Consider the following 18,986-nt stretch of genomic DNA (forward strand, 5'->3'; position numbering starts at 1 on the left):
CTATCAGAACTATTCAAAAATAATTTCGTTATAGAGACTTCGACGCCTACAGGGACTGTGATGTGCCGTCGCGACGATTCAATCTTTCTTTTTTCTTCTAAATTCTTGGACATTTCAATATTATTTCTCAAGTTGCATCGCACTGTATGCTTATTGGTTTTCTCAGCGTGCGACTTCCCTGTGCTTCTTTTTCGTAATGCAGTGCATTAATTCATAACACAAGCATGACCATATCCCATGCCTTTTCTTTAATGTGCGTCTAATCGCTCCCTTTCCGTTACAGTGAACTTGGCCAGTATCTAGCATCAACAAGTTCATAGACCAAGCCGTGATGACATTAGCCGGGCAGCGGGCGAGAGTATATCAGTGCGCGTTTTCTGCTACTCACCGCGTATCGCGCAGTCCCGGCGCCGTAGCAGATATGTTCCTCGCGTCTGTGCTTGCTGCATACCCGAGCTGTAGCCGATGGCTGTCTGCCGGTTCGAAGTTTCTTCTGCCAAGCTTCACGCAGCTCCTTGCCCTGCGAATACGTTTGAATAAGGCTGACACCGTGCTCCGTTGCGTACGTCCGGCACTGCGGCACCGGGCAGTAGCCTACCATGCTGCACGCCTCCAAAGGCAGCCCACTACATTATAGGACTTTCAAATGTTGTCAAGCGGTAAAGCCTCACCACTTAGTCAGAACCGCAGTGCAGGTGGGACTTTAAACTTTTGTTTTCAGCTTGCCTCGGCGCTTCCGAAGCAGCCGACGCGGCCGCTGTATCCACGTGATCCCTCATGCCACGTCACCCAGACGGTGGCGCCAGCTTTTCCAGTGGTGTAGCTCGCCCCCAATACGCACTCGTGTCCTTATTGTTTCGGCCGCACTCATCGGCGACGTTTCTGACCACGCGGTGCTTGTATACAAATCGCGCGTGGAGCCTCAGTCCCTTTCTCGGTCCTCGAACGCTATTGCGCGCGTTCTGCTAAAACCATTGCAAACGGGTGCGTTTATAGAGTGCTGCGAATGCGTCGAAAGCATACATGTATGGACTGCGGCAACATCCGCGTCCGAGACTTGTAGCAGTACATAGCACAAGCGCGTGGTTTTCCCCGCCCAAGCTATAGAGACACTGTTCTTTACTTTTTCTTATTTTATTATGTTAGCCGTAAGAGGGGTTCCACGCGCGTATTGCGTTCGCTTCTGAATGTTGGATGAAAAGAAAAACGATCGCTTTGTTTCGGAACGCGCTCGGCAGGTCGCTTTGTTCGCCGCGCGCGCTGTGAAACAAAAGGGGCGGCGGCGGCGTGTCGCCTCGGTTCTGCTCCTTTGCATCGACCGGCGTATGTGTTTTTACTCTTCGACGTCCGTGCTTCGTGCGTGTAAGCTCCGTCCGCCTACCAATGGTGCGGGCGGGTCTGGTGTTTGTCGGCGCCTTTGGGAACTTGCACGTCCAGCTAGGAGAGGAGGGGAGTCGGAACACGCTTTTAATGAGCTGGCCGCAACGGCTCCGACGCGAACGATATTGCCGTGTACGTTATTTCTTTCTTTCTTATTCGATGGGGAGGAGGCCCGTGTTCGTTGCCCTTTCGCCGAAAGGGCAACGAACACGGCGTCACTTATCGAGTGAAGCGGCTGGGCGCGAGCCCGGCTGCGGCGTGTTTTAACGCGATCGCGTTGAGGGCGGCGTTAAAACATGGCGCAGAGGCGTTACTGAACCAATTGAATTCGTCAACGTAAAATGCGTCAGAAAAATCGTAAAGTACGACCTAAATTTCACAACCTACAGACATGATATCGTCGGAGTTTAATTTGAATATACCAGAAAACATAATTCTGTTACGCAGAAACTCAAAGACAAACCGCTATTCCGAGCGGCGCGGCTCACTCGGTTCCTCGCAGCAACAACACCGCGCTCGGCTCCGCGCATCCGCAAAAAAGCTGCGGACAACGAGTCGCGGGGAAATCTAGTGCGTTCCACTCTTAACGAGGAGCTTGAGCTCGGGTGCCTTCTATCTAAGCACATGTAAAAGGAGAATTCGTTTTTCTCGGCAACCACTGCACCGAATTTGGCGAGTTTTGTGGCATTTGAACGAAGAACTTACAATTTAGTGACTATTGGTTTCGAATTTTGTGTTCAGGTCGTCATTTTTTATTAAAAAGTCACAAAAATAGAAAATTTTCAGAAAACGAGACTATCAAGTTTACAACTATGTAACTGGGCAAGTAAAAATGTCGTCACAATTGTGTGAATTGCAAAATTAGCGACGTATTTTACTAACTAAACATATTGTTCGTGGCAAAAAGTAGAAGAACACGAAGCATGGGAACCGACAGAGGGAGAGGGAGGGAGAGGCGTCTCGCTCTCTCTCCTCTTTCCTAATTCCTGCTCTACTTTGCGACAGGAACAAAAAGTTTACTTCGCCTTCGCACCAATTCTCTCAAGAACACGGTATTTCGGTATTTCACTAAGTCTTCCTTCTTTTCGTGTCAAAGAAAGGTTTTCTTTTGTTGACCGTGCTTGGCCTGCTCGCTTGCGAGCGGTACGGTGTGCGATATTTACTACGAATTGACCTGTGTAACGAAGAATTTGGGGGGTCCCTAGCACTTTCGGTATAAAGGCTTTTTTACTGTATAGCCCGACAACAGAAACGGCAGACACTGCAGTCCGATACGATCTTTTGTTGTAGAGAAAGGGTTGATATTTCTGCGGACAACACGCCCCCGTCTCGTCGAGAAACTCGCGCTAACAGCGCAATGGTCGCGGACTCGCGTACGTGAAGAAAAAACGTGCCATGAAGTTGGCGCGCGTCGTGTGTGGATCCGGCCGTGCCATTGGCGCGCACTGTTTTTGTCTTCTACTCCGCGGCTTGTCTGTGCACCCCGAACACGACGCGATAAAGAGGTCATCGGTTTTTGGGCCCCGTCGTGTTGTTGTTTGGCTTGGTGCGGTCAGCGGAATTCCTTCGCGGCCGCTACTGGTCCGCGTGCGCCTAAAACACACACGTGCGCGTGGTCTTGGCATATCTGGGCAAAGCCCGCTGCAGGCTCGTGACCTTCGGTTTTCTGGTGCGGCGCCTGGCAGCGTGAGAAAGGACGGAAGGCCCCTCGACACCCCCTCGCGAACCCGATGCTGACAACGTTGCGGTTTGGCAGTTTTCGATTCGAAGACGCTGCAGGTGCTGTTAAGGCCTCGGCGCGCGGAGGTGCGAGTCGGATCTCGAGCACTCTGCAGAGCGTCTCTTGTATAAAGTCCACTGCACTGCGTTTCATACTTTGTGACGCAACGTAAAAGGAAGCTACGAAACGTGGCCTGCTCGTAGAAGTCGCCACTCCGCGTGTTTCGTACTGCGATCGGCGCTTTCCATTCTCAGTAAATACATCATATAAGTTGAGGACATGCGGTAATAATATCAAATCACATATTATCTGTGCACCTTCGTGCTTCCAGTATATATGCCACGTACCACGTGTTTGTCGCGAACTGTGCGCTGTGTTAAACGTTGTGGTCGCAGAAAGACGTCACTCCGCTCGTTAGGTGGTAAATGTGGATTCAGATTTGCGACTCCTTCAGTGTAACAGTTACGTCGTTACTCCGCACAAGAGTACGAAATTCGATGCTGTATACATCGACTTGCTTGGCCTATGTGTTTCTCTCATTTATGCGACGCACTGTTTTGTGGTAATTTCTGGTAATTTTCTGGTAATCAGTAATTGGTGGCAGCGTACGAAAGACGCTCGTCATCGACGCTCCCGCTTACGCTCGATGACTCGGCGACGCCTTTGCTCGAACGCGCGGCGGCCGAACGAGCGTCTTTCGTTCAAGGGGAAGGAGGAAAATGGAAACGGCGTTCGGTGACATCTCGGGATGCCCGTGCAGCTGCATGCAGCAGGGGGAGCGCGAGGAACGGCGCCTGCTTGTAGCGCCGCACAATGGCGAGCAGATAAGGCCCCCCCAAATAGCTCGTTAGCTGGAGCGCGAGCGAGGACAGCGCCCCGCGAGCGTTGATTAGTCGCCGCGCGGCGACGTTATAACCCGTTTTTACTAGTTATACGGGAAACTGGGCGATAGGCTGTACACACGCGCGCACAGTGTGCTGCCCGCGCTCTCGCGGACCATCCACCTGAGGACGCGCTGCAGACCGCGCGTGCGCGATAGCAGCGTGCGTCGGCCTCGGAATTCGCGAACGATCGGCTGCACCGAGAGTGGAACCCGGTAAACAGTCGTCGTATAGGTCGGGCTTCGGCGCCATTTTCCGGTGAAGGCATGCAGGACGTCGTTTTCCAACGTTAGGGCCGTTCTGAGAGAAAGAAATGTCTGTTGGACAGGCCCGGTAACGCCGTAGAACAGACAGCCGGTGTTTCTGTTAGAGCCTCGGCAAAGGGCGCCACGAAGTGGGAAATGCAATCGAGAGCAGAAGGAAATTTAAAATCGCCGAGAGGGGCACAGATGCCGTGCGTCCCATTACGTCTGGAGTGTATTGGAAGACGACTGATTAGCTACGTCTACACAAATGTGACAGCGTAGCGTATCGCATTCTTTTTGCCCATCACGGTAATTGCTATGCGACATCGTTTGCATGTGGCACGTCCAGCCTCGTCGAACCCGTTTCAGGTGATGTGCGTTTCGGCGGTGAGAGGAGGAGAGAGCGGCGCACTGCAGCAGCCGTTTACGCGCATTGCGCGAGTCTAGAAGTGAAACCCGCGTCCTCCTTTCTTGCGCATCGCGGCGTTGCGCATGACGTGCGCCACTTGACGCGTTCGTGTCAGCGACGCTGTTGTGTTGCGCTGTAAGACGCGCCAGAAGGGCAGGGGTACGAGCGCTGGTGCTGCACTGTCCGTGTCTTTCTTACACGCTCTCCTAGTTTACCCCGTATCATCAACCAACTAGCAGGGAAAAACACGCCTTGGTTATTGTGTTTAACGTGGCATCGCTTATGGTGCATTGGCGTTAGTGGTTGGTTTTGGGGATATAAAGCTGCAGTCGCGACACACGCCTCCTCCGTGACCTTGGCGACCAGAGAGAGAGAGAGAGATGTATTGCAGTAGGATCGAAAGTGTGGCGAGTTGATGCGGTAACGTGTACTTCTAAAGTTGTAGCGCAAAAGCACGAGGACGTCCCGTGTGTCTCGTGTTCGTCCTGTCGCGCTGCAACAAAAGTGTGCGACCAGAGACAAACAGAAACGTCGCGGTGCAGAAAGCTCGCGGTTAATTTCAGGATTTCGCCCCGTCGGAATGCGGCGCCCCGTAATCGAACTCTGTGAAGCCATCGGGGCGGTTGTAGAAATAATCCATGTACGTCGGTCTCTGGAAGTTCCGCGCTGTGATTGACTTGCTAAGCGAGGGAAGGCTTGGTGCTGGCGGAGAAACGCAGTCACTATGCGTCACAAAGTTCCTCGCTTTCATCATAGAGAAAGCATCGCTATGCTTTCATCGTATACCTTAACGCATCAGCTCGGATGGCCTCAGCGCCCGCCGGTGGCGCAAGAGTCGCTGACCGAGCTCTATTGCCGCAATTCGAGCAGCAGGGACCGGTGACCGTCGCGGTGTTGGGCACCGGCGAAGCACTGCGGCCTCTTGGTGGGCCAAGCTGTGTACGTGTGCGAACCGTCTGCCTTCAGATTCCACGTAATGTGACACAGCGCGAAAGATAGCGCCGCGCACTCGACGATGCGGACCCTCCCCCCGATTTGAAATGGCCTTCGTCGGCATTGAGCGACGCTGTGTCGCCTTGCGAACTTCGGCGCACGATGGACACCAGGGCGTGGTCGCTTGCGAGAATTGTGAGACCGTCTGTGACCGTGACTGTCTGTCATTTGTTGCTAATGAGACAGCAGGCTGGATCAGTATTACAACAGCACGGAGATAAGTTTGCGAAACAGAGGCGTTCTTTTTATTAATAATGAAAAAAGAAGAAACAATGAAAAAAAATGTATGTGAAGCAGCTTACCGTCAATCATGCTTTTTGACTGCGTGTACGAATTCTTGGGCACGACGAGGTTTTCAGTTCTGTTTTTGTAATTATTATTTTCTGTTAATTATACTCTCACGCATTCGGGATGTTAAAAACCCGGTGCCTATTTACAACTTCCACAGCTGCCGCTAAATAATTAGTTGTGAGTTCTGCAGCGTCGTGTTTCTTTGGTCATTATTACGTGTGCTGCGTGTGCGGTTATGCGCTATATGCATTTGTGACAAACCGCGGTACGCCTTTACTTTTTGTCCAGTGCAACGTCGTCGGTGGTCAAGGCTCTTTCCATGCTACAATTTACGTGTCGCGAATTTCTTCTGTGTGATCTTTCGCGGGTGTACTTGTATGTACACACGGCGTATGTGCACTATTAGACAAAGGTACACCCTTTGGGGTGTATATTTGCCACACAACAATAATCGTCCTCTGCCTTGCTTGCGTTTCCTTTCCTGAAAACGCTGCGCCCGCTATTTTCTTGTCGGGAACGCTCTGTCATGTTGATGGCGCGCGTGCCGTTCGCTACTCGGAAGTACCGGTCTCGCAGCGTTAAAGAAAGGAAGTGCGGGCAAGACAGAGGGCGATTATTGTTTGAGGACAAAATGCAACCCAAAGGGTGTAAACTTAGCTATAGAGTGCATGCTTCACCGCGGACCTTCTCGCAGGCGGTAGCGGGATGGCAGGTGTCGCATACGCAACCCTGGCCTTCTGGGAAAGCACACGCGTCGCGTTCAAAGGATACGCCTGGCCCCTCAGTGATGTGGGCCTGCCCGTACTCGAATCTAAGCTTTCCTGTCGCGTACCCCACGATGTGCAGACTTGAGAGAGCGTATGGAGTTTACTCGAAACTCGATTTAACGAAGTGATGACTACGGTTGAGTTGTTTCGTTAAATGGGGAAGTTTGTAAAATCGAGAAAGGAATTTTTCGGTCCTTCGAAACCTAAAATTGTGACGCCACGACTCGCAAAAGCGACCGCGGCATCGCATTCACCGCTGATCAAGCCATCTGTCGCACAAACCGTGAAGCAACGAAGGCAAGCACCGCCACCACCCCTCCTCTGTTCCGTGCATGGGCGCGGCGTGCAGCCTCGTCAAAACAACGCTACAGGGATGCGACCGTGGCTCCTAGATGTTTTAAGGCGTTAGCTTTAGAGCGCACGCTCGAAGAGAAACCGATCTGTGTCACAATTGGAGAGAAATCACCGTTTTCTTCGACTCATTTATTTCGTGAAAAACTTGGTTAGATCGAGTTCGGACAAGTTAGTTTCGTTAATTCGGGTTGATGAGAACATTGAGCCCTATTTGTACGTGCCGGGGAATGGAAATTTCTTCGTTAGATCGGGAACTTCGTTAAATCGGGGTTCGTTAGATCGAGTTTTAACTGTGTGTGTATACTAAGGTTCGGTCCCCATTGTCGACTAGTTTTTGTCCACTTTCATTTCCTTTTTCTCCATTATTTTCTACGTTTCAATTTCAAGCACAGCTAACTGCTATGCCCCTATGCTTTCCTTGGCTTTATTGAATTCTTGGGTCTTACGTGCCTAACCCGCGATATAATTATGAGGAACGCCGTATAGTGGCAGACTCCGGGATAATGTCGACCGCCACGGGACCTCTAACGGGCCCCCAATGTGCGGGACACGTGCGTTTTTCCATTTCGCCCCCATCGAAATACGGCCGCCGCGGTCGGGATTTGATCGCGCGACACCATAGCCGCCACCTGGCTTCATTGCCTGTTGGCTTTCTATGGTTGTGGTTCACCAAAATCGGGCCGCCCCGTTTCTATTCTTCTCGTTCGTGTGCACGCGACAGCGGCACACATCGCCGTTCCTTTCTGTGTATCTTCAGCGCAGCTGCCTTCCTATATAAACCGCCGTGGGGACGCCCGACTACTGTAAAAGGGGTACCGTACGTGGTGTTTTCGATTATTCATTTTGTCGCAGCAAATGAAGGTCATACATAGACCTCTAAACCCGACACGATTGATTGGTCCGTTGGAACGACAGTTTCCTCGTCGGATCGCATGCGGGAGAACCTAAGCAGTGCAAAGCTGAGGCCGATAATTGGGCGTTTCATAAACTGACCGGGGACTTAATGTTATGTTGTTAACGCTGTCGGCAACTCCGTACACCGCGATGGCCGTTGTGGGGCTCGAGTTGTTTCTCTCACTGCGCCATTTTTTTTTCGTTCATTTTTTCTCTTCTTTTCCTTTCTTCATTTTTCTTTGCGCACGGTTACAGCGTTCCTTAACTTTTGGTTCCCCATTTGTGGAGCCATCTTCTAAAACCCTCCACAGGACTGTAGCGCTTTCTCGGCGTGTTCACCGTACGCAAAGGTACGTTTCGGCGTTGACTGGCGAACGGCCCATCGCCGATGGTAAGAGCAAGATCAGCTACTTCCGGTGCAGTTGCTGACACGCGGTCGCTACGAGAGAACTGCCTCGTCGATGAGTGAACGAATCAAATACATATATCGCCCCAGATAACTAAAAGACGCTAAACACGAGCGTTTTTGCATGCACATCGTATAAAGTCGCCCTCTACGAATCGAACCTCGGACCTCGTTTTTGCTCATTAACGGTCATAAGAAAGGCTTCGCTGTACACATTTAGTCTCTCTATACCGTACGTCCCTGCTAACGTTAGGTAAGCTTTTCAACGAGAAAAAATATATAGAAATCACGGTGGAAGATACGACTACAAAACCTAGGGTTGATGCGCCTTAAAATCGTATCTCGCACAGTGTTTTTTTAAAGTATTTTATTATCTTTGAACAGCTTGGCTAACGCTAGCTGGGACACCCTATGACTTTACTTAATTGCTAACCTACATCATTTGTCAGGATTATACTTGTTATTCTGGTTGGCGTAATTTAACGGGTCCCGGCTTTCTTTTCTTGTTAAGATCCCCTTCATTCAGACCAAGTCACCCTGTTGACTGACTGTGTATACACTGTGGAGCTTTTATCCAACGGTCGTATAGCGGAACGGCGTCGCCAAAGCGCCTGTCTCATCCTCGTGGTGTGGGACTTTGAACGGCCGTCTTATCGCAGCGCTTGCGAACATCTCGCAGAGGCTCCCGCGCGCGGTCTACGCGTCTCTCGCGGGCCCGAGACACAACTCGCGTTTCCCTCCGCGAACAACTTTGAAGTCGGCACCGCCAACCGGCCACACTCCAGCGGGGCTCAGCGGTGCAGGCTACGGGAGCCCCCGTCTTCTGGATCCGTGCGGTCAGCGTTGCGCGGCCGAGCGCTCGCCGGCTCTCGTCGCTGTGGGAGAGAAGCGACACCCTCCACGAAGAAAGGCGGCGGTGGTGCTGGTGGCGCGGGGGCCACCAGTGGACTGGTCCTGCCTTCGAAAAGGGCACGACCAGAGCGCGCTCGTTCGCTCGCGCCGCCGCGCGCTACTTTTGGTGGACCGCGCGGAGCCCGTAGGCTGCGCGGTGTGAACGGTCTCGGCGGTGGAAAGGGCCGCGCGCGCCTCTTCATTTGCCGCGTCCGCGTCACCGGATGGCAGAACGCTCCTCCGAAGACTCGCCGTGAGCCGGTCGAGTCGTGGCGTGGCGGCGGTAAGCGGCGGCCTGTGTGAAACCGATCGCCGCTGTCGTCGTCGTGAGAAAGTGTCACACCGCGCGACGTTTCGGCGCGCTTGCTTTTGTTTCTATTTCGTCTTTCTTTTTTTTTTTTTCAACCGGGCGCGACGCGCGCGTCGTCTGTTCGTCGTCTGCACGGTGTATAGTGGTGTGTTTTGTCTTTATACGGGCGCGTTTCGAGCCCATACTACGTACGAACTGGTCGGCTTTCGCGATTGGTGGATGCCGGTGTGTGTGTGTTTGTGTCTCGTGCATTTGGAAGAGAGCACAGCAGCGGCGAACGACCTTGAGAGGGGTGACGTACGTACGCGCTCGGTGCGGCGGACTCGATCGCATGACTCCCCCATGCTTCGGCCTGGGATCGTTTCTGTATTTCTCGGATTTCACTCTTGAGGAAACAGCCAGTCATTCCTGTCCTGCGCGGGCGTCGAACTATATTCGCCGCCGGAACGCGTCCTGGAAGCGATGGGATAACGCGCCGACCGTTGTGGCACGTGTCGGCAATGTGCGTGTGAAAAGTGTCCTTCCTTCGTGCTTGACCGTGTGCGCGTGATGTAAAAATACGTGCGCGCCTGTGGACGCAACAAGCACCTCGCGCATGGCTCGTTGGACGAGTCCTCGATTGTGCCAGGGCGCGGTGCCGCGAGCCACGGCGCGGGCTGCGTCGAGCCATGCGAGCCCAAACAGCGATGGCCGCAGCTCCTGTTCGTCGATCGCTCGGACAGCGAGGAAGCCGGTAAGTCTCGTGCTTCCCGCCTTTGCGGTTTTTGCTTGCCTTGCCCTTGGGTACTTCGGGCTGGGTGCCTAAGGCTTCCTGTTGTGTGATGCATAGCCCGACAACGGTTTACTTATTTATTTATTTATTTGTTTGTTTAACCATACTGCAAGCCAATTCTTTGGCCTAGCAGTAGGGGCATTTTCGGAATGACAATAAATAACAGAAATAAACTCGCAAACAGCAAAATGGACAAAAGCAACAACGCTAACACACTGGAGAAACAATTTTCAACAAAACAAAAAGAACCAATAGAGACAGAACTCAACTAAACCAGCTACACTTACGTACATTTATACAATTGCAAGTATCTATTGCTCACAAAATAAATGTTCCAGTTCTGCCGAAAAGTCTTCGGCCTTGATAACACTTGGCGGCAACTCATTCCACTCTTTCACTGTTCTAGGGGAAAGAACTGTTTTTGTATAAATTAGCTTTCGCAAAAATGGGCCTCATTGAATGTTCCGCTGTGTACCTTGTTTTCCTAGTAGCAGCAGGTTGAGCATAACTTGGTTCAGATAGGGCGATTTTTCCGGACAGAAAATTGTAAAGTAACAAAAGTCGGTTTATTTTCCTGCGTATCTCCAATGTTGTAATCTTATTACGTTTCATCGGTGACGATGGTGAGTCCGTCCTTCTATATTTTCCGAATATTAACCGTACAGCCTTTCTTTGAACACCCTCAAGTTTTATTATATCTTTCTTAACATATGGGCCCCACAGTGCAGACGCGTATCCTAAATTCGACCTAACACATGCGTTGTAAGCTAGAAGCCGAACACTTACAGTAGCATTTCTAAGTTTCCTGTTAAGAAAACGTAGCTTTTGAAAAGGTGACACACAAATATCTGAAATGTGCACACCCCATGAAAGATTACTGGTGAGAGTTACCCCTAGGTACTTATATTTATCAACCTCCTTTATAGTGCTGCCGTTAATTTGGTAAGTGAAGGTACTCGGACATTTTTTCCCTTGTTACACGTAGAAGAACGGCATTTTCCCCATTCAGTTCCACGCCCCAGTTCTCGCACCAGTCGTGAATTGCCAGAACAGTTGCTTGTAAAGAGGCGTGGTTATTTGCATTTGAGATTGTCTTAAAAACCGCACAATCATCAGCAAATAATCTGATTGAGACATCCTTTGGTATTACCTCCGATAAATCATTTGTAGAAATTAGAACAACAATTGCCCTAACACACTCCCCTGTGGAACCCCCGAGGTAACTGGCAGCACACTGGAAAAACAATTCTGCACTTGTACAAACTGTTGCCTATGATTAAGGTACGCGCAAATCCACCTAACAACAAAGAGTGGAAGTCCTATGCTCTCCAACTTATGTAATAATTTCACATGCGGTACCTTGTCAAATGCCTTGCAAAAGTCCATAAATAATACATCTACTTGGCCAGTCATGTCAAGAACACTAAACTAATTATGCAATGTCGATACCAGCTGTGTAACTGTAGACATATCTTTTCTAAACCCGTGCTGATGAACCGATAAAACATAATGTTCGGAGAGGAAGCCTTGTATTGTTAGGAATGGCCGTACGGGGTGACAACGTGCCAGCTATTTCAGCCCGCTGCACGTGTTCCAATCCAGCCGGACGGGGCGCACTTCAGAGAACTGCGAATAACCGGCAGCCACGTGGCGCGGGGTCAGCTCAGGAATGTGCTACCCTGCGTGCCACCCGGGACGGAGCAGAGTTCTACGAAGCCCCTCTGACGTCGGCTCCGGACCTTTACACCTGTGTGTGTGTGCGGCACTGAAACATGTCCAACACGTGTATGTGAGCACGCCTCCTCCAAAAGGGCGGGTCATCTTCGGTGACGTCGAACGGTGACGTCGAACGATGACTGGACGAACGTTTCCGTTCGCTTGGAATCAAGGGGGGACCAAGTGCTTATAAGCAGCGTTTGTCGGCTGCTAAGGCGTGCTCGTCGTCGGGAGCTGAGTGCTCGTTGTCATGCTCGAAATGTATTCGTGAGCTGTGTGCTCTTAAGCTGTTTGCTGTATGCGTCGTCTTGCGGGCTCCATATGGGAGTCACGCTAGACTGTCGATGTATGTCTTGTTCAAGATGTTAATAATGTAAGTAAATCCTGTTCACCGAGTTCCTCTCTACGACCTTCAACTCCTTCAAATGGTGGCAGCGGCGAGATCGTCCGACGACTCCTACATCTGGTTGACAGCGGCGGGATCGTCCGACGAATGTGATAGTATGCGCTTAGCAATCACATGCTCTAACATCTTACAGCATTGACTGGTCATTGAAAAAGGGCGGTAGTTAGAAGGCAGAAGACGGCTGCCGTTTTTGTGTATGGGAACTACACGTGCCAGACGCCAATCATCAGGTATTTCGCCCATTTCGAGTGAAAAAGTTAATGAGCTCTATTAGGCACCACGAAATTTGTTCGGCATATCTCCTCAAAAATAGGTTCGGGAGACCGTTCGGCCCAGTAGCTTTACGCGTATCAACATTTAAAATCAACGTCAAAACCCTTCACGCGTTACCGGAATTTCCTGCGGGAGGTCCGATGCGGTGGTTCGTGGCTCATATTCTTCATACTAAGAAAATACGCTTTGAAAGTACTCGTTAAAGGTCTCCGCTATGCTAGAAGGACCTGTCTGAATGACACCATCGACATTCAATTTGGACACTTCGACTTTTGTGTTCCCTAAGTAGCGTCAGAACTTGGAAGGATCGCTTTTAATGAACTCCGCAAGGCTGTTGTTGGAAAAAATATTTCTAGCTTGCCTAACTTTCCATAACAAATCGTCTTTAAGGAGTCTGAACTGCTCGGATTCTATTTTACGTTTCTTCCTGCATTGTTTTATATTTATTTTACTCTGAATTATTTCTCTGGTGATCCATGGGTTTAATCTACGCTGACGGAACGTTTTTAGTGGCACAAAGTTTTCGATACAGTGGTGGATAACATTATGAAATTGCTTCTATGCTGCCTCTATATTACTTATAGGACCGCATAGATGAGCATCCAAATAGTCTATTATGGCCACTTCATCCGCCCGATCAAGGCCCTTGATAACTTTTATCACAGAAGCATTTTTTTGCCTATCAGTGTCTTTAATCCATGAGTGGAAAATTAATTTGTGATCTGAAATACCGCCCTCAACTAACAGAGTACCTCCACCGAAAATGTCACTGATAAGCAAAAGATCTAGGACTGCATTTCCTCTTGTGTTTACTTTCACGACTTGCTCGAGGTTAAGGGAAAGCATAATGTCCAATATGGTGTCTCCGGAGCTGGAGCAACCATAATGAAGCTCTTGCCATTTAATAAAGGGCAAATTAAAATCACCAGTTATTATTGGACCTTCTCCCTGAAATTGTAGACGAGGGAGATGCAGACAACACGGACCTGTGTCGTCTGCTTCTGTGTTGCTGTCTTTGCTTCACAGTCGTGTTTTCTTTTAACCCCTACGTGTGGTTCGACTGGCAAGCGCTCTCGTAGGAGCGCGCAGGTATCGTCGCTCCGTTGTTGTTCGCAGTGGCCAGCTGTATGATGTGAGGTGTCGCAGGCGTAACTTAGGCAGGCTTTCTCTATGCAAGTGTGACCGCTGATGCAAACACTATGTCCGTGAGACCGTCACGCTCAGGCGACGCGAGAATGACCGTTTGTCAGTTGGCTTATGTTGGGTAGCGTGCGGAGCCTAAAGTATTCGGCAATTCTGTGCCTGCAGCAATTGGCAGGGACCCATTCCAAGGATTGGTGGAGGTGGCCTTTGTGGAACATTGAAACACTGGCAATAATATTAGGTAATTTAGTGACGTGTGTGTGTGTGTGCGTAATGCTTCGCTCAGGTAGCCGTAACAACGCTGCGTCGCCTATGTAGTTTGTCGGTTGGCGCGCGCACCATAGGTGCGTCATTACAGGGGCGCTATTCTCCGCCAACCATTTACGGGGATGATGTCACTCTCTTTCGAGACCAGGCGATGGATGATGCGTCGCAGTATGTGTGCGGCCGTCAGCGCTTTTGCCGCTTGGCACGGCACCGGAAACGTTGTCGTCCGTATACGCGTCTGCAGCCACACGACATGTCGCGAAAGTCTACGCAAGCCCGACATCACCGCCCCCGGAGCTGCGCTGCTCATTAAAAAACAGAAAAGCAAAGCCATACAGCTGGCACACCCTTAGAGTGCTGTGGCCTCACGGCGAAGGGTACAGTATGTTTCAGTATATAACGTCAATTCTTTCTGTGTGTCTTGTGCAGGGATCCACGCCAGGCGTAGAGCAGCTTTGTGAAGTCACATCCGGGACGCGAAAATCAGTCATAGTGCCGATAGAATTTACAGCTGTAGATGCATCACGTCATCCACAGAAACCAATGTCTCGACGGCTGTGACTTTGAAGGAGGAATTGCTAACCCGCCGCGGTGGCTTAGCGGCTTGCCTGCTTTGTGCGAGGTCGCGGGATCGAATCCCGTCCTCGGCGGCCGCATTTCCGTGGGGACGCAATGCAAGAACATCCGTGTCCATGCGCATCGGGGGCACGTTAAGGATCCCCTGGTGGCCAACAATAATCCGGAGTCCCCCTCTGCGGCGTACTTGCCTCGTAGTCAAATCGTGGTTTTGGCGCGTCAAACCACAGATTTTAATTCAATTCAGGAATTGTTAACATTTATCAAGCTGCAGTGCCTTGAACATTTATCAGGTATTTTGTTTTTGTATTGCAAAGGAATTTATTTATTTACTAAACATATATGCTTAAAAATAAATAAAACAGTAGTATACTGCGGTTTTATTTCACATTTATTGTCTTATGTAACTTCCTGACAAGATGCTCTCTTATAGCCTTGTGCTCGGGAACCTCCTTATCTAAGCTTAAGCACGTTTTTGTACGCAATATATAAAGACTACTGATTTCTTTATTAGCTTATTTATTTAATTTATTTGTTTTTTGAATGAATCGGTGAATTAATATAAGTATGCGCAATGCATATGTACCTTCACGCCGGAATGAAGTGATTGATTCGTGGATGTTAAACACGTCCCAAAGCAACATTCGGGCTGTGAGACACGTACGCCGTAGGGTTATTCCGGATGAACTTTGACCATCTGGAGTTCTTCAAGAAGTATACGGACCATGGTTGTTGCATTTCGCCCGCATCGAAATGCGGCCGCCGGGCATCGAACCCACGACTTCGTGCTCGTGGAATTAATAGCGAACGGACAGGAGCAGAGCAGAGTTCTTGCACACGATTACTTGAAAGTGCGTGGCGTAATATAGGAAGCCAGATGGGTGGTTCTGACCTCTCGTTAAACCTCTGTGAACGAAGGGAGACCGCACCAGTGCCATGGCGCGCATTGCGAAGCGCCCTCTAGATTCCCGTCTCGTGTTTAATGCCGGAATTGATGGAGCTTTAATTCGCATCGCTCGTTTGGTATCATGAGAAGCCAACCAAGGACGGGCAACGGCCTTGAGGTTTTCCAGGACCAGTTTACCCTCTCCAGTCGCAAGCTGTATGATCGACGGTCCATAAACGTGTCAATAATTTTATATTAAAGGCACCGGACACCACAGTGGAAGAGAGCCAATGGGGTAGACTCCTTGGGCATTTTTATCTATCTATTGGCATTACCTTACGGCTACTACGAATTCCAGTGAATGCTGATTTACGAAGCAATCGAGCATCTATCGTGAAGTCAGTCGTGTTGCACTTGTTTGTAAGAACTGAGTTATCAGCTCACGCCGGTTAGTTATATTGGCTGCAAGGTTTACGATAGAGGCAAAATTATTTCGCCATCGCTCAACAACAATATCGAGCCACATTGAGTGCGTGCAAGGGGTTCAGTTCACCCGGAGCTTAATGAATTAGTCCGCGAGTTTCTCGATGTGTCTCCGCTGGAGTGGCGAAAGAAGCTCGTCCCCAGCCGCCTGCCGTCGCCGGGTGGTTTCGCCGCGAAGTGGGAGAAACTGAAGACGTTTCGCACTTTATTTTCTCCAGGAATAATAGACCTCCTTATATCGCATTAGTGGAGGGTTTTGAAAGAATTCTTTAGTGTAACGTAGGTTAACTTTGCGTTGTTCTTTAGTGACCCTTTAAACGTACTCGATATACTCGATTTACAGATCGGTCGATCAGTCATACTCTGTGGTTAGAAAACAGCGAATTGCAGAGCACGCTTGGCGTCTTGGTGCACAGCGTGAATGCTTTGGGCTGGAGACTTGACCAACACCGAGCTATGATAGAAGTTATAGCTCGAGGCGGCGGACGTATTGAGTTACCGGTGTGGAGCCACGTGCCTCGTCGTTGTTTGTTTTTGCCTCGATAGCCCGAAATGCTCGCGCACACGTACGGGACCGCCGCCGTTCACTCGGCCGCCGCGAGAAGTGTGGAGTAGGTTAGCGCGGAGGTGGCGCGTAACCGAGTCTCCTTTTGTATCTCGCGCGCTATTTGGGCGAATCGGCGCCGCGCGCTCGGCCGATCACTCGGTCCGAATCGGCGCCGCACACTGGCACACGCGAACGCGCGATGACCCGTTTCAGCGTGCCGTGGCTTAACAAAGGATTCCCGAAGAAGGACGCCTCTTGCGAACGAAGGCCGCCGCCGCGGAGGTGTGTGCGCGTGTGCATACCGGCGGCTCTGCCGGCGCGCGCCGCTGAACCCGGGGCCGGCGAGAGCGCCGCTTTCGGTGCGCCTGGAGCGGCAGCCGCCCGTCGTTTCTTTATTTTTTTTTTAACCCGTCTTTCACGCACCCTTACCTCGATGATATATATGGCACTCGGTGGTTGGATTTTCTTTTCATTATTTTTTTTATTTATTTAAGGCGTTGTCTGTTCGAGAGTTGCATCATTCACTGGCTTAATGGGCCAATGGCTACGATGTTCTGCTACCGATTCTCGGTCGCCGTGGCCTCTTTACGACGGCAGCAGCAAAAAAAAAAAAAAAAAAAAAAAAAAAAAAAAAAGAGAAAGAAAGAAAGAACACATTAAGAAAGCGTTTGTGCGCGTTCGAAAATAATCTGGAGCCTTCCGAGATCCTGCGCGCTATTTTGTTGGAGCTTAAAGATACGTTTTGTCAAGGCAAGAAAAAAGTCGACAGAAATACTACAACAGACCTTGTGCGACGACTTCTGTGAACGGTGGCGCTGTCCGTCGTGGCCCGGGTTTGGCGTTGTCCAACTTCCACCAGTTGCCACTTCTGCACGCGGCCTTTATCCGAGTCCTTTCAGCTGTCGGGGCCGGTCGGTACGCGCAACGATTACTCTCGCTCCGTGCTCTCCTGTCGTCCACCGCTGACGACGTGCCGATCGTGTTGATAACAGTGGCCGAACGGCGTTCGAACCACGGACGAAGTGCGGTAAGGAAACTAATAGGAGTAGAATGGTTACATTGGCTGTATACGTTTACATGAACCGGACACGTGGAGTAAGAAGTCGGGCTCAGGCTGCCCGACCAGCTTGAGAGCGTTTAGTCGAGCACGACGTCCGAATGTGATCCGGAAAAGCGTACTCGACCCGTTTTTCTCGGTTTCACGTAAATGACCCGATTCTGCCGGCCCTGTTAATTTTGTCTCTGCAGTATTGGGGGCGAGCTCCACCACTGGAAAAGCTGGCGCCACCGTCGGCGTGACGTGGCATGAGGGATCACGTGGACATAGCGGCCGCGTCGGCTGCTTCGGAAGCGCCGAAACGAGCTGAAAACGAAAGTTGAAAGTCCCACGTGCGCTGTAGTTCTGATTAAGTGGTGAGGCCCTTGGGTGTCTGTTTGACAACTTTTGAAAGTACTATAATAGGTAGTGGCTACCTTTGAAGGCGTGCAGCGTGGTAGGCTACAACAGTTCCGCGCCGCAGTGCCGGACGTACGCAACGGAGGCCAGTGTCAGCCTTATTCACACGTAGCCGCACGACAAGGAGCTGCGTGAAGCTTGGCTTCCGAAACTTAGAACCGGCTGGCAGCCATCGGCTACAACTCGGCTATGCAGCAAGCACAGACGCGAGGAAGATTTCTGCTACAGCGCCGGGACTGCGATGTTCGGTGAGTACCAGAAAACGTGTACTGAGAGGCTCGCCCACGCCCGCTGCCCGGCTAATGTCATGACGGTTTGGTCTATGAACTTGTGCGGACAACAAAAGCGCTATTGAAGTTTTTGGACATGTGACTAGACAAGTGGCTCTGCTAGGACCGCCGTCTAATGTGCATAAGCATTCGCCACTTCTCATCTATCCCAGTACTTTCACTCCCCTTCCCTCTTTCCAAGTGCAAAGTAGCAGACTAGAACGCTCTAGCTCAGGTCGATTCCTCTACCTATCTTGTCAATCAAGTCATCTCTTGCACTAGTGATTATGTCAAAACAGTCCAGAAAGAACGGCTCTGACACCTGCTTTTGTCGAGATGCTGGAGGAAATATTGCCTTTTAAAAATAATCGCAAGCGGACGACTTGCGATTAGACAGGACGCGGGCGTTTGTGCTTTCTTATCAGCGGTTCTACGTGATGCGCCCTCTTGAGCGATTCCTGTCGGTATCTCGTGCGAGTTAGCGCACTTTGTCATTGTTCGTCTGAGAATGAAGGTGAACGCTTTCCCACACCCTCTTGAACCGCGATATATTTCTCATTTCTTTTTTACTTGGATATGTTTCAAGGTCGCGTTGTGAGGTACAGAAAATGTCACCTGACCCAAGGAAGGCCAGAGGCGAACCAAAGCATA

General features: G+C 50.5%; 1 protein-coding gene and 1 long non-coding RNA gene across 4 annotated transcripts in view; one reads left to right on the forward strand and one right to left on the reverse strand.

Moving 5' to 3' along the window:
- LOC142588497 (uncharacterized) overlaps positions 1 to 873 on the reverse strand; it is a 41,020-nt gene extending 40,147 nt beyond the window's left edge. The window contains exons 1-2 of one of the 2 annotated variants that reach the window (XR_012829721.1): positions 672 to 873; positions 389 to 520 (exon numbers count right to left, since the gene is read on the reverse strand). This is a non-coding gene — a long non-coding RNA (uncharacterized LOC142588497). Of the gene's footprint in view, positions 1 to 388; positions 521 to 598 lie in introns of both variants that reach the window. The other variant, XR_012829720.1, reaches the window with a different exon arrangement.
- Positions 1 to 18,986, forward strand: part of klar (klarsicht) — a 684,286-nt gene that overhangs the window by 178,226 nt on the left and 487,074 nt on the right. The gene's annotated exons all lie outside the window — the stretch shown is intronic.

Source organism: Dermacentor variabilis, chromosome 7 (assembly GCF_050947875.1).
Source record: "Dermacentor variabilis isolate Ectoservices chromosome 7, ASM5094787v1, whole genome shotgun sequence".
Lineage (NCBI taxonomy): Eukaryota > Metazoa > Arthropoda > Arachnida > Ixodida > Ixodidae > Dermacentor > Dermacentor variabilis.